Source organism: Oncorhynchus nerka, linkage group LG22 (assembly GCF_034236695.1).
Source record: "Oncorhynchus nerka isolate Pitt River linkage group LG22, Oner_Uvic_2.0, whole genome shotgun sequence".
NCBI classification, from domain to species: Eukaryota; Metazoa; Chordata; class Actinopteri; order Salmoniformes; family Salmonidae; genus Oncorhynchus; species Oncorhynchus nerka.
This window is the reverse complement of record NC_088417.1, coordinates 87,540,338-87,554,499: the sequence shown is the minus strand read 5'-3', so window position 1 is coordinate 87,554,499 and position 14,162 is coordinate 87,540,338.

Here is a 14,162-nt window from a genome sequence, read left to right as displayed (position 1 = left end):
TCTCCTAACATGAGGAGGAACATCTCGTGTGGAGCGACATATAAAGTCGAGACGTGCAAAGAAAACTAAACCCATTGCAATGAAGTAAGGTACAATAAAAAACGCTTATATAGATGTCATGGACTATTTTTATGATGTGAGAACTTTCTAATTAATGTCACGGGCTCTTGACTCTATTGTTTCCATGTTAAGTCATGTCTTTACATTTTGATTTGTGACTGGACTGTTGTCGTCATGGCCAACCAGAGCTGGCCATGAAGGGTACCTCTTAGGACTTATAATGACTTCATAACACATTCATAAGCAGTATGTAAGCATGTCATGAATGTTTTTCCCCATGTATTTATGAAATGCTAATGTACTGCAGCATGTAGGGTTATGTCTCTATGTAGGTACCCTCAGTCCAGAGAGAATGAGAGCCATTCATCCACACAACCAACACCGTTAATCCCCTGAGTGTTGATATCCATATGTGCATATTACGAAAACACATTCATCTTATTAAAATACGTGTTTACCTTTTAAAAGACAATGGCATCTCTATGCCATATTTATAAATCTGTTTTTAATTTGTATTATTTTCTTTTTTTTTATGAATGTTTTCTGCTTGTGGTTCATTATCAGTGGTATTTTCTTTCTGAATATATTTTGCTAGCTTCTTACATTGTCCATTGTCCATGTAGAAGGTGTTGGTGTTTTGAATGTGGTTAGAATGCACTACACATGTCAGTCTTAACTGCATAACTAAAGCACAGTGAAAAATATCCTAGTATAAAGTTGGAAGAGGGAGGAACTTTGAGTTGCCTCAACTCAAATCACAGCAGTATGGAAGTTGAGCATAGCATAACATTGTCCTTTTGTTTTGTCATTTGTGAAGAGCACATTCACCAGCAATGGCTGGTGATAGAGCATCCCCTTTAGATAGAGCATCCCCTTTAGATAGAGCATCCCCTTTAGATAGAGCATCCCCCTTAGATAGAGCATCCCCTTTAGATAGAGCATCCCCTTTAGATAGAGCATCCCCTTTAGATAGAGCATCCCCTTTATCTTCCACCGTATGATTCTTTTGGTGTCCCATAACTCTACTACACTGTTTGTTTTGCATTTTCAGAGGCAGCTTTACAAATGTTGTTGAGGTTGTTGTCGACATTGATAAAATGCTACAGTATATTGAAGCTGATAGGAAATGATGGATTTTGCCTTTTGAGGATATTTAATCTATTTCAGCTGTATTTGTGGGGAATTGACAGAGTATGGGCGCTGCTCTTAGTATGAGCCTTCAGTTAGAAAAGGTTTTCTGGTAGAATGCCCCTATTCAGCTATTTATGCACTTAAATTACTAATTTACTTGTTTCCATTTTGTATAGCATATTATTGCAACCAGGGTGTGATTCTGTGATCTTACATTGATTGATATACAGTATATCTCATATCCTATAACAGGATTCCCCACCTGTTGGCCAAATTCGGCCCGTGGGTGATTTTATTTGTCCCCCATGTTTTTTGATCAAAAAATAATAATATATTTTTATTTTTGGACATAAAAATGTAAAAACACCAGAAAAGCAGCCCCAAATGATTTTAATTTTGGAAATATGTTCCAAAGTATTACCACGCATAATAGAGATACAGTTGAAGTCGGAAGTTTCCATACACCTTAGCCAAATACATTTAAACTCAGTTTTTCACAATTCCTGACATTTAATCCTAGTAAAAATTCCCTGCCTTAGGTTAGTTCGTATCACCACTTTATTTTAAGAATGTGAAATGTCAGAATAATAGTAGAGAGTATAATTTATTTCAGCTTTGATTTCTTTCATCACATTCCCAGTGGGTCAGAAGTTTACATACACTCAATTAGTATTTAGTAGCATTGCCTTTAAATTGTTTAACTTGGGTCAAACATCTCAGGTAGCCTTCCACAAGCTTCCCACAATATGTTGGGTGAATTTTGGCCAATTCCTCCTGACAGAGCTGGTGTAACTGAGTCAGGTTTGTAGGCCTCCTTGCTCGCACACGCCTTTTCAGTTCTGCCCACAATTTTCTATTGGATTGAGGTCAGGGCTTTGTGATGGCCACTCCAATACCTTGACTTTGTTGTCCTTAAGCCATTTTGCCACAACTTTAGAAATATGCTTGGGGTCATTGTCCATTTGGAAGACCCATTTGTGACCAAGCTTTAACTTCATGACCGATGTTGCCTCAATGTATCCACATAATTTTCCTTCCTCCTGATGCCATCTATTTTGTGAAGTGCACCAGTCCCTCCTTGTCATGCTATGACCTTAGAGATCACTGTTTATTCTCTATATTTTGGTTAGGTGTGACTAGGGTGGGTACTCTAGTTTTTGTATATCTATGGGGGTTTTTCTTTGTTGGCCGGGTATGGTTCCCAATCAGAGGCAGCTGTCTATCGTTGTCTCTGATTGGGGATCATACTTAGGCAGCCCTTTTTCCCACCTTCAGTTGTGAGATCTTTGTTTGGTTGCATGTATTTTTGCTCAACAAAGCTTTACGTTCGGTGTATTGTTTTTTTGCTGGTTCACATTTTAATAAAATATGATGAACTCAAATCACGCTGCGCCTTGGTCTACCCCCACAACATGATGCTGCCACCCCCGTGGGTGGGATGATGTTCTTCGGCTTGCTAGCCTCTCCCTTTTTCCTCCAAACATAACGATGGCCATTTTGGCCATACAGTTATATTTTTGTTTCATCAGACCCGAGGACATTTCTCCAAAAAGTACAATCTTTGTCCCCATGTGCAGTTGCCAACCGTAGTCTGGCTTTTTTATGGCGGTTTTGGAGCAGTGGCTTCTTCTTTGCTGAGTGGCCTTTCAGGTTATGTCGATATAGGACTCGTTTTACTGTGGAAATAGATACTTTTGTACCTGTTTCCTCCAGCATCTTCACAAGGCCCTTTGCCGTTGTTCTGGGATTGATTTGCACTTTTCGCACCAAAGTAAGTTCATCTCTAGGAGACAGAACGTGTCTCCTTCCTGAGAGGTATGACGGCTGCGTGGTCCCATGGTGTTTATACTTGCGTACTGTTGTTTGTACAGATGAACGTGGTACCTTCAGGCATTTGGAAACTGCTCCCAAGGATGAACCAGACTTGTGGAGGTCTACAATTTTTTTCTTAGGTCTAGGCTGATTTCTTTTGATTTTCCCATGATGTCAAGCAAAGAGGGACTGAGTTTGAAGGTTGGCCTTGAAATACATCCACAGGTACACCTGCAATTGACTCAAATTATGTCAATTAGCCTATAGGAAGCTTTTAAAGCCATGACATAATTTTCTGGAATTTTCCAAGCTGTTTAAAGGCACAGTCAACTTAGTGTATGTAAACTTCTGATTCACTTGTGATACAGTGAATTATACGTGAAATAATCTGTTTGTAAACAATTGTTGGAAAAATTATTATTAAAATCATGCACAAAGTAGATGTTCTAACCAACTTGCCAAAACTATAGTTTGTTAACAAGAAATTTGTGGAATGGATGAAAACTATTTTTAATGACTCCAACCTAAGTCAAATCAAATCTAAGTTTATTTGTCACGTGCGCTGAATACAACAGGCGTAGTAGACCTTACAGTGAAATGCTTACTTACAGGCTCTAACCAATATTGCAAAAAAGGTATTAGGTGAACAATAGGTAGGTAAAGAAATAAAACAACAGTAAAAAGACAGGCTATATACAGTAGCCAGGCTATAAAAGTAGCGAGGCTACATACAGACACCGGTTAGTCAGGCTGATTGAGGTAGTATGTACATGTAGATATGGTTAAAGTGACTATGCATATATGATGAACAGAGAGTAGCAGTAGCGTAAAAGAGGTGTTGGTGGGTGGCGGGACACAATGCAGATAGCCCTGTTAGCCAATGTGCGGGAGCACTGGTTGGTCGGCCCAATTGAGGTAGTATGTACATGAATGTATAGTTAAAGTGACTGTGCATATGCGTGTATGTAAACTACCGACTTCAACTGTATGTGACCGTATACAAACGTAAGCAAGGTCTGGAGTTCATGCGGACTATTTGTAGTCTGCAAATTACTTATAACTGTGTTCCGGCCCCCTGAGCATCCGCTCAATGAAGACATCGGCCACAGCTGAATCTATACTGAACAAAAATATAAACGCAACATGCAACAATTTCAATGATTTTATTGAGTTACAGTTTATATAAGGAAATCAGTCAATTGAAATAAATAAATTAGGACCTAATCTATGAATTTCACATGACTGGGCAGGCGCACAGCCATGGATGGGCCCACCAATTTGGGAGCCAGGCCCACCCACTGGGGAGCCAGGCCCAGCCAACAAAAATAACAAAAATAAATCTTAAATTCATAATTCCAAACAGTCGATTTCTGAGTGGATAGACTATTGTAAGTATCTAAAGCCAGCTATATCTGAATCAGCCATCTGAGTTCTCCAGAAAAGGGCTTTATTACCAATAGAAATACTCCTCAGTTTCATCAGCTGTCTGGGTGGCAGGTCTCAGACGATCCCACAGGTGAAGAAGCCGGATGTGGAGGTTCTGGGCTGGCGTGGTTACACGTGGTGTGCGGTTGTGAGGCCGGTTGGATGTACTGCCAAATTCTCTAAAATTATGTTGGAGGTGGCTTACGGTAGAAATTAACATTAAATTATCTGGCAACAACTCTGGTGGACATTCCTGCAGTCAGCATACCAATTGCACACTCCCTCAAAACTTGAGACATCTGTGACATTGTTGTGACAAAACTGCACATTTTAGAGTGGCCTTTTGTTGTCCTCAGCACAAGGTTCACCTGTGTAATGATCATGTCACACCTGCCAGGTGGATGGATTATCTTGACAAAGGATAAATGCTCACTAACAGGTATGTAAACAAATTTATGCACAACATTTGAGCAAAATAAGCTTTTTGTGTGTATGGACAATTTCTGGGATCTTTTATTTCAGCTCATGAAACATGGGACCAACACTTTACATGTTGCGTTTATATTTTTGTTCAGTGTAGTTGATGATCTTTGTCCTATAAGCTATTGCAGTGGTTAGGATCAGTTGTGAGAGTAGCTTATGTCTGATCCCCCATGTTGTACAGTAGAGCTGTGAGGCCTCCTGAACAAGTCCTACCAAGGATGTGATGACTTGGTAACTCTGTTGAGGCAGTATCTACCAATATATGATTACCTAAACAACTTCCTATTAACCACCATCTCCCCTGCTTTTGACTGAATCTTCATGGTGATCATGCATTCCCTATTATGGCTGGTCAATATGGAAAAGGACCATTAACGTCACAGGGATCTGTGGTGTTTCAAATCAGATTTTTTCTGCAGTGATATCAATGTAAAATCTTTCCACTTTCTCTATCTCTATGCTGTCTTTACTGGAGTAGGCTAAGGCCAGGATTCAATCCGGACTGCAGAAGATCCACGTTGTAGCGCAGTTTGCATTTAACGGTCATTTCCAATTGAGCCAACATCTGCAGTGTTTATTTTGAACGCGATCTCCATGACGACACTAACATGTATAGCCGAAAAGGGGCAATCGGATAGAATCTCGGGCCGAACTCTTACTCATAAACGTGATCTCTACACTACTGTTTTATCAGTGATACTACATAAGATCCCAGTTCCCATAACCTTTGTATTTTGATATGGAGATTATCCAGTGCATTAATGTTTGCTGTGGCAATAATGCTCTTTAGTGAGTCAGAAGTGCACACCCAAACTCCTGTGCTTTGAGCCACTGTCTTTTCAATTGCTGTATTATCACCATCATCCCTGTTGCATTCTTTGCTAAACACCACAAAAACCTGCCTTCAGATATGTTGGACTGTCTGCAACATAACACTGAAAAAGCGTACATATTTGTTTGGCGACCATGATCTGTCAATGGTCGGTTCTTTCTTGACCAGTTCCAGCTTTTTAGGCCATTCTCTATTATAGTCATGTATGTCTGCTCTGAATATTCTGAATCGCCTGTAATCTGCATTCCATTTTGTACAGTTCGTATATTTGTCTAAATTAATAGTATGTTCTATAGTATATTCTGTTTCAAACAGGTACTTTATCAAAAAACGTGTGACAAAAATGTGTTATGGGCCACTGGCAATATGTAAATACAAATGTATTAGTGCTAAAAAATGTGCTTGTTCATATCAGTGAGAATACCATCACATTGTTCATATCAGTGAGAATACCATCACATTGTTCATATCAGTGAGAATACCATCACATTGTTCATATCAGTGAGAATACTATCACATTGTTCATATCAGTGAGAATACTATCACATTGTTCATATCAGTGAGAATACTATCACATTGTTCATATCAGTGAGAATACCATCACATTGTTCATATCAGTGAGAATACCATCACATTGTTCATATCAGTGAGAATACCATCACATTGTTCATATCAGTGAGAATACTATCACATTGTTCATATCAGTGAGAATACCATCACATTGTTCATATCAGTGAGAATACTATCACATTGTTCATATCAGTGAGAATACTATCACATTGTTCATATCAGTGAGAATACCATCACATTGTTCATATCAGTGAGAATACCATCACATTGTTCATATCAGTGAGAATACTATCACATTGTTCATATCAGTGAGAATACTATCACATTGTTCATATCAGTGAGAATAATATCACATTGTTCATATCAGTGAGAATACCATCACATTGTTCATATCAGTGAGAATACCATCACATTGTTCATATCAGTGAGAATACTATCACATTGTTCATATCAGTGAGAATACCATCACATTGTTCATATCAGTGAGAATACCATCACATTGTTCATATCAGTGAGAATACCATCACATTGTTCATATCAGTGAGAATACCATCACATTGTTCATATCAGTGAGAATACTATCACATTGTTCATATCAGTGAGAATAATATCACATTGTTCATATCAGTGAGAATACTATCACATTGTTCATATCAGTGAGAATACCATCACATTGTTCATATCAGTGAGAATACCATCACATTGTTCATATCAGTGAGAATACTATCACATTGTTCATATCAGTGAGAATACCATCACATTGTTCATATCAGTGAGAATACCATCACATTGTTCATATCAGTGAGAATACTATCACATTGTTCATATCAGTGAGAATAATATCACATTGTTCATATCAGTGAGAATACTATCACATTGTTCATATCAGTGAGAATACCATCACATTGTTCATATCAGTGAGAATACCATCACATTGTTCATATCAGTGAGAATACTATCACATTGTTCATATCAGTGAGAATACTATCACATTGTTCATATCAGTGAGAATACTATCACATTGTTCATATCAGTGAGAATACTATCACATTGTTCATATCAGTGAGAATAATATCACATTGTTCATATCAGTGAGAATAATATCACATTGTTCATATCAGTGAGAATACCATCACATTGTTCATATCAGTGAGAATACTATCACATTGTTCATATCAGTGAGAATACTATCACATTGTTCATATCAGTGAGAATACTATCACATTGTTCATATCAGTGAGAATACCATCACATTGTTCATATCAGTGAGAATACCATCACATTGTTCATATCAGTGAGAATACCATCACATTGTTCATATCAGTGAGAATACTATCACATTGTTCATATCAGTGAGAATACCATCACATTGTTCATATCAGTGAGAATACTATCACATTGTTCATATCAGTGAGAATACTATCACATTGTTCATATCAGTGAGAATACCATCACATTGTTCATATCAGTGAGAATACCATCACATTGTTCATATCAGTGAGAATACTATCACATTGTTCATATCAGTGAGAATACTATCACATTGTTCATATCAGTGAGAATAATATCACATTGTTCATATCAGTGAGAATACCATCACATTGTTCATATCAGTGAGAATACCATCACATTGTTCATATCAGTGAGAATACTATCACATTGTTCATATCAGTGAGAATACCATCACATTGTTCATATCAGTGAGAATACCATCACATTGTTCATATCAGTGAGAATACCATCACATTGTTCATATCAGTGAGAATACCATCACATTGTTCATATCAGTGAGAATACTATCACATTGTTCATATCAGTGAGAATAATATCACATTGTTCATATCAGTGAGAATACTATCACATTGTTCATATCAGTGAGAATACCATCACATTGTTCATATCAGTGAGAATACCATCACATTGTTCATATCAGTGAGAATACTATCACATTGTTCATATCAGTGAGAATACCATCACATTGTTCATATCAGTGAGAATACCATCACATTGTTCATATCAGTGAGAATACTATCACATTGTTCATATCAGTGAGAATAATATCACATTGTTCATATCAGTGAGAATACTATCACATTGTTCATATCAGTGAGAATACCATCACATTGTTCATATCAGTGAGAATACCATCACATTGTTCATATCAGTGAGAATACTATCACATTGTTCATATCAGTGAGAATACTATCACATTGTTCATATCAGTGAGAATACTATCACATTGTTCATATCAGTGAGAATACTATCACATTGTTCATATCAGTGAGAATAATATCACATTGTTCATATCAGTGAGAATAATATCACATTGTTCATATCAGTGAGAATACTATCACATTGTTCATATCAGTGAGAATAATATCACATTGTTCATATCAGTGAGAATACCATCACATTGTTCATATCAGTGAGAATACTATCACATTGTTCATATCAGTGAGAATACTATCACATTGTTCATATCAGTGAGAATACTATCACATTGTTCATATCAGTGAGAATACTATCACATTGTTCATATCAGTGAGAATACTATCACATTGTTCATATCAGTGAGAATACTATCACATTGTTCATATCAGTGAGAATACTATCACATTGTTCATATCAGTGAGAATACTATCACATTGTTCATATCAGTGAGAATACTATCACATTGTTCATATCAGTGAGAATAATATCACATTGTTCATATCAGTGAGAATACCATCACATTGTTCATATCAGTGAGAATACTATCACATTGTTCATATCAGTGAGAATACTATCACATTGTTCATATCAGTGAGAATACTATCACATTGTTCATATCAGTGAGAATAATATCACATTGTTCATATCAGTGAGAATACTATCACATTGTTCATATCAGTGAGAATAATATCACATTGTTCATATCAGTGAGAATAATATCACATTGTTCATATCAGTGAGAATACTATCACATTGTTCATATCAGTGAGAATACTATCACATTGTTCATATCAGTGAGAATACTATCACATTGTTCATATCAGTGAGAATACTATCACATTGTTCATATCAGTGAGAATAATATCACATTGTTCATATCAGTGAGAATACTATCACATTGTTCATATCAGTGAGAATACCATCACATTGTTCATATCAGTGAGAATACCATCACATTGTTCATATCAGTGAGAATAATATCACATTGTTCATATCAGTGAGAATACCATCACATTGTTCATATCAGTGAGAATACTATCACATTGTTCATATCAGTGAGAATACTATCACATTGTTCATATCAGTGAGAATACTATCACATTGTTCATATCAGTGAGAATACTATCACATTGTTCATATCAGTGAGAATACTATCACATTGTTCATATCAGTGAGAATACTATCACATTGTTCATATCAGTGAGAATACTATCACATTGTTCATATCAGTGAGAATACTATCACATTGTTCATATCAGTGAGAATAATATCACATTGTTCATATCAGTGAGAATAATATCACATTGTTCATATCAGTGAGAATACTATCACATTGTTCATATCAGTGAGAATAATATCACATTGTTCATATCAGTGAGAATACTATCACATTGTTCATATCAGTGAGAATACTATCACATTTTTGGTGGAACTTTCGAATTCGAGAAGAGATTCCTTTAAAATGGTATTGTCTCTATGAAGAAGGAACTGATTCAGTCCTATATCCCAGTTCACCCTTCTTTCCTATCTGGTGGAAGGACCATAGAGGTTATGACTGACTGAGTGCCGTCTGTCTGTGAGAAGGCCATAACTTCTTGGTCACCTGGAACATCGAAGGACCAAATCCAGCGACCAGGTGAACCAATGGGGACCATCATCATTTCACCACCCAACCACTCGTCTATTTCTGGCCTATTGGTCTTCTTTCAGATGAATAACTGTGACTGCATCATGAATAATAGTATGTTATTTTGAATGTAATCTAGAAGGGATGGGACCTTTTTTTGAATGTAATCTCTCGGGATGGGGGGGATTGCCACTGGTTATTTTGTAAATATGAAAACGCTTTTTTTTTATCCCTGTGCAGATATGTTTTACTTGCTGGCTGAATGATGTCGAGTGAGAGTCAGAGTGTACACGTTCATACGTTTGTGAGTATGATGCCCCTGAGCGTGTGTGTATTTGTTTTTTTCCCCAGCAGATTGTGTCACTGCTTACGTAACATTCAATTCTATCAATCAAATCTTTGTGCATCATGCGAGTAACTTCTCTGCAGTTAATGGAATTGTTCCTTGTAACACTGTGCATTTAATAAAGGTGGTATGTCTTACAATAAGTTGTCTCCTTTCAGAATGTCAGTTATAATTTACAATACCAATCTCATGCGTTATGTTCCGTGAGGTTGTGTACATCTAAATAATTTATAGAACACCAAGCTGATTGAATTATCTGAGATATGGGTGTCTTTGTGCAGCTGTTCAATTGTTAGCAAGTTATGTGAAATTGTAAACCGGATATGCCAATAATATGTCATCAAATCAATTCACATGATATATTGCAAGTAGGCTACCGACCTGCAGCAGAATTCCATAGCACGCTCCCAATCTTGTACCCCAGTAGCCTCACCAGATCCATGCATCTCATAAATCACATTGATTTACTGCTCCTGCTCTACCATCAGGACACACCATAGCAAAATGTTTTTGCAACAGAAAAGGAGTTACTTGTTCAGATAGCTGTTCTTTCCAGGGAGGTACTTTCTTACATTTTGTGCCTACTGAATATGACCCAACTCTCTATTCTGTCTGATAGACAGAGTATCTAAGCAGTGTTGATTGATACTTGATATGTGCACCCACCATTGCGTCTGGTGGCTATTTTAAAAGAACCAGCCCTCGCAGTTTTATGAAAGGAATTCCAAGGTCAAAGTTGGGATCTAACAAACACAGTTAAGTGACAACGGCAGCTGGCCCGTAGCAAAGGTCCTGATACACAGTCAAATGAAAACTAGCAGTGTTCGCTGCGCAGGATGAGGTGGTCCCTAGGACAGTTCTTACATTTCCTCCCCAACTGGTTATTTGGTATTTTATTAGGATTCCTGGGGTCCACACAAAACATGAAACATAATACAGAATGACATAATACAGAACATCCTTAGACAAGAACAGCTCAAGGACATCACTACATACATTTTTAAAAGGCACATGTAGCCTACATATACACACAAACTATCTAGGTCAAATAGAGGAGCATCGTTGTGCCAGTTTGCTTTCTGGTTTTGAAAGCAGGTTTGCTGTTTATTTGAGCAATATGAGATGGAAGGAAGCTCCATGCAATAAGGGCTCTATATAATACTGTACGCTTTCTTGAATTTGTTCTGGATTTGGGGACTACGAAAAGAGCCCTGGTGGCATAAGTGCGTGTCCGAGATGTGTGTAAATTGACTATGTAAACAATTTGGGATTTTCAACACGTTTCTTATAAAAAGAAGTGATGCAGTCAGTCTCTCCTCAACTCTTAGCCAAGAGAGACTGCCATGCATAGTATTTATATCAGCCCTCTGATTACAGTCAGTCTCTCCTCAACTCTTAGCCAAGAGAGACTGCCATGCATAGTATTTATATCAGCCCTCTGATTACAGTCAGTCTCTCCTCAACTCTTAGCCAAGAGAGACTGGCATGCATAGTATTTATATCAGCCCTCTGATTACAGTCAGTCTCTCCTCAACTCTTAGCCAAGAGAGACTGCCATGCATAGTATTTATATCAGCCCTCTGATTACAGTCAGTCTCTCCTCAACTCTTAGCCAAGAGAGACTGGCATGCATAGTATTTATATCAGCCCTCTGATTACAGTCAGTCTCTCCTCAACTCTTAGCCAAGAGAGACTGCCATGCATAGTATTTATATCAGCCCTCTGATTACAGTCAGTCTCTCCTCAACTCTTAGCCAAGAGAGACTGCCATGCATAGTATTTATATCAGCCCTCTGATTACAGTCAGTCTCTCCTCAACTCTTAGCCAAGAGAGACTGGCATGCATAGTATTTATATCAGCCCTCTGATTACAGTCAGTCTCTCCTCAACTCTTAGCCAAGAGAGACTGCCATGCATAGTATTTATATCAGCCCTCTGATTACAGTCAGTCTCTCCTCAACTCTTAGCCAAGAGAGACTGCCATGCATAGTATTGATATCAGCCCTCTGATTACAGTCAGTCTCTCCTCAACTCTTAGCCAAGAGAGACTGCCATGCATAGTATTTATATCAGCCCTCTGATTACAGTCAGTCTCTCCTCAACTCTTAGCCAAGAGAGACTGCCATGCATAGTATTTATATCAGCCCTCTGATTACAGTCAGTCTCTCCTCAACTCTTAGCCAAGAGAGACTGCCATGCATAGTATTTATATCAGCCCTCTGATTACAGTCAGTCTCTCCTCAACTCTTAGCCAAGAGAGACTGCCATGCATAGTATTTATATCAGCCCTCTGATTACAGTCAGTCTCTCCTCAACTCTTAGCCAAGAGAGACTGCCATGCATAGTATTTATATCAGCCCTCTGATTACAGTCAGTCTCTCCTCAACTCTTAGCCAAGAGAGACTGCCATGCATAGTATTTATATCAGCCCTCTGATTACAGTCAGTCTCTCCTCAACTCTTAGCCAAGAGAGACTGCCATGCATAGTATTTATATCAGCCCTCTGATTACAGTCAGTCTCTCCTCAACTCTTAGCCAAGAGAGACTGCCATGCATAGTATTTATATCAGCCCTCTGATTACAGTCAGTCTCTCCTCAACTCTTAGCCAAGAGAGACTGCCATGCATAGTATTTATATCAGCCCTCTGATTACAGTCAGTCTCTCCTCAACTCTTAGCCAAGAGAGACTGCCATGCATAGTATTTATATCAGCCCTCTGATTACAGTCAGTCTCTCCTCAACTCTTAGCCAAGAGAGACTGCCATGCATAGTATTTATATCAGCCCTCTGATTACAGTCAGTCTCTCCTCAACTCTTAGCCAAGAGAGACTGCCATGCATAGTATTTATATCAGCCCTCTGATTACAGTCAGTCTCTCCTCAACTCTTAGCCAAGAGAGACTGCCATGCATAGTATTTATATCAGCCCTCTGATTACAGTCAGTCTCTCCTCAACTCTTAGCCAAGAGAGACTGCCATGCATAGTATTTATATCAGCCCTCTGATTACAGTCAGTCTCTCCTCAACTCTTAGCCAAGAGAGACTGCCATGCATAGTATTTATATCAGCCCTCTGATTACAGTCAGTCTCTCCTCAACTCTTAGCCAAGAGAGACTGCCATGCATAGTATTTATATCAGCCCTCTGATTACAGTCAGTCTCTCCTCAACTCTTAGCCAAGAGAGACTGCCATGCATAGTATTTATATCAGCCCTCTGATTACAGTCAGTCTCTCCTCAACTCTTAGCCAAGAGAGACTGCCATGCATAGTATTTATATCAGCCCTCTGATTACAGTCAGTCTCTCCTCAACTCTTAGCCAAGAGAGACTGCCATGCATAGTATTTATATCAGCCCTCTGATTACAGTCAGTCTCTCCTCAACTCTTAGCCAAGAGAGACTGCCATGCATAGTATTTATATCAGCCCTCTGATTACAGTCAGTCTCTCCTCAACTCTTAGCCAAGAGAGACTGCCATGCATAGTATTTATATCAGCCCTCTGATTACAGTCAGTCTCTCCTCAACTCTTAGCCAAGAGAGACTGCCATGCATAGTATTTATATCAGCCCTCTGATTACAGTCAGTCTCTCCTCAACTCTTAGCCAAGAGAGACTGACATGCATAGTATTTATATCAGCCCTCTGATTACAATTAAGAGCAAAACGCA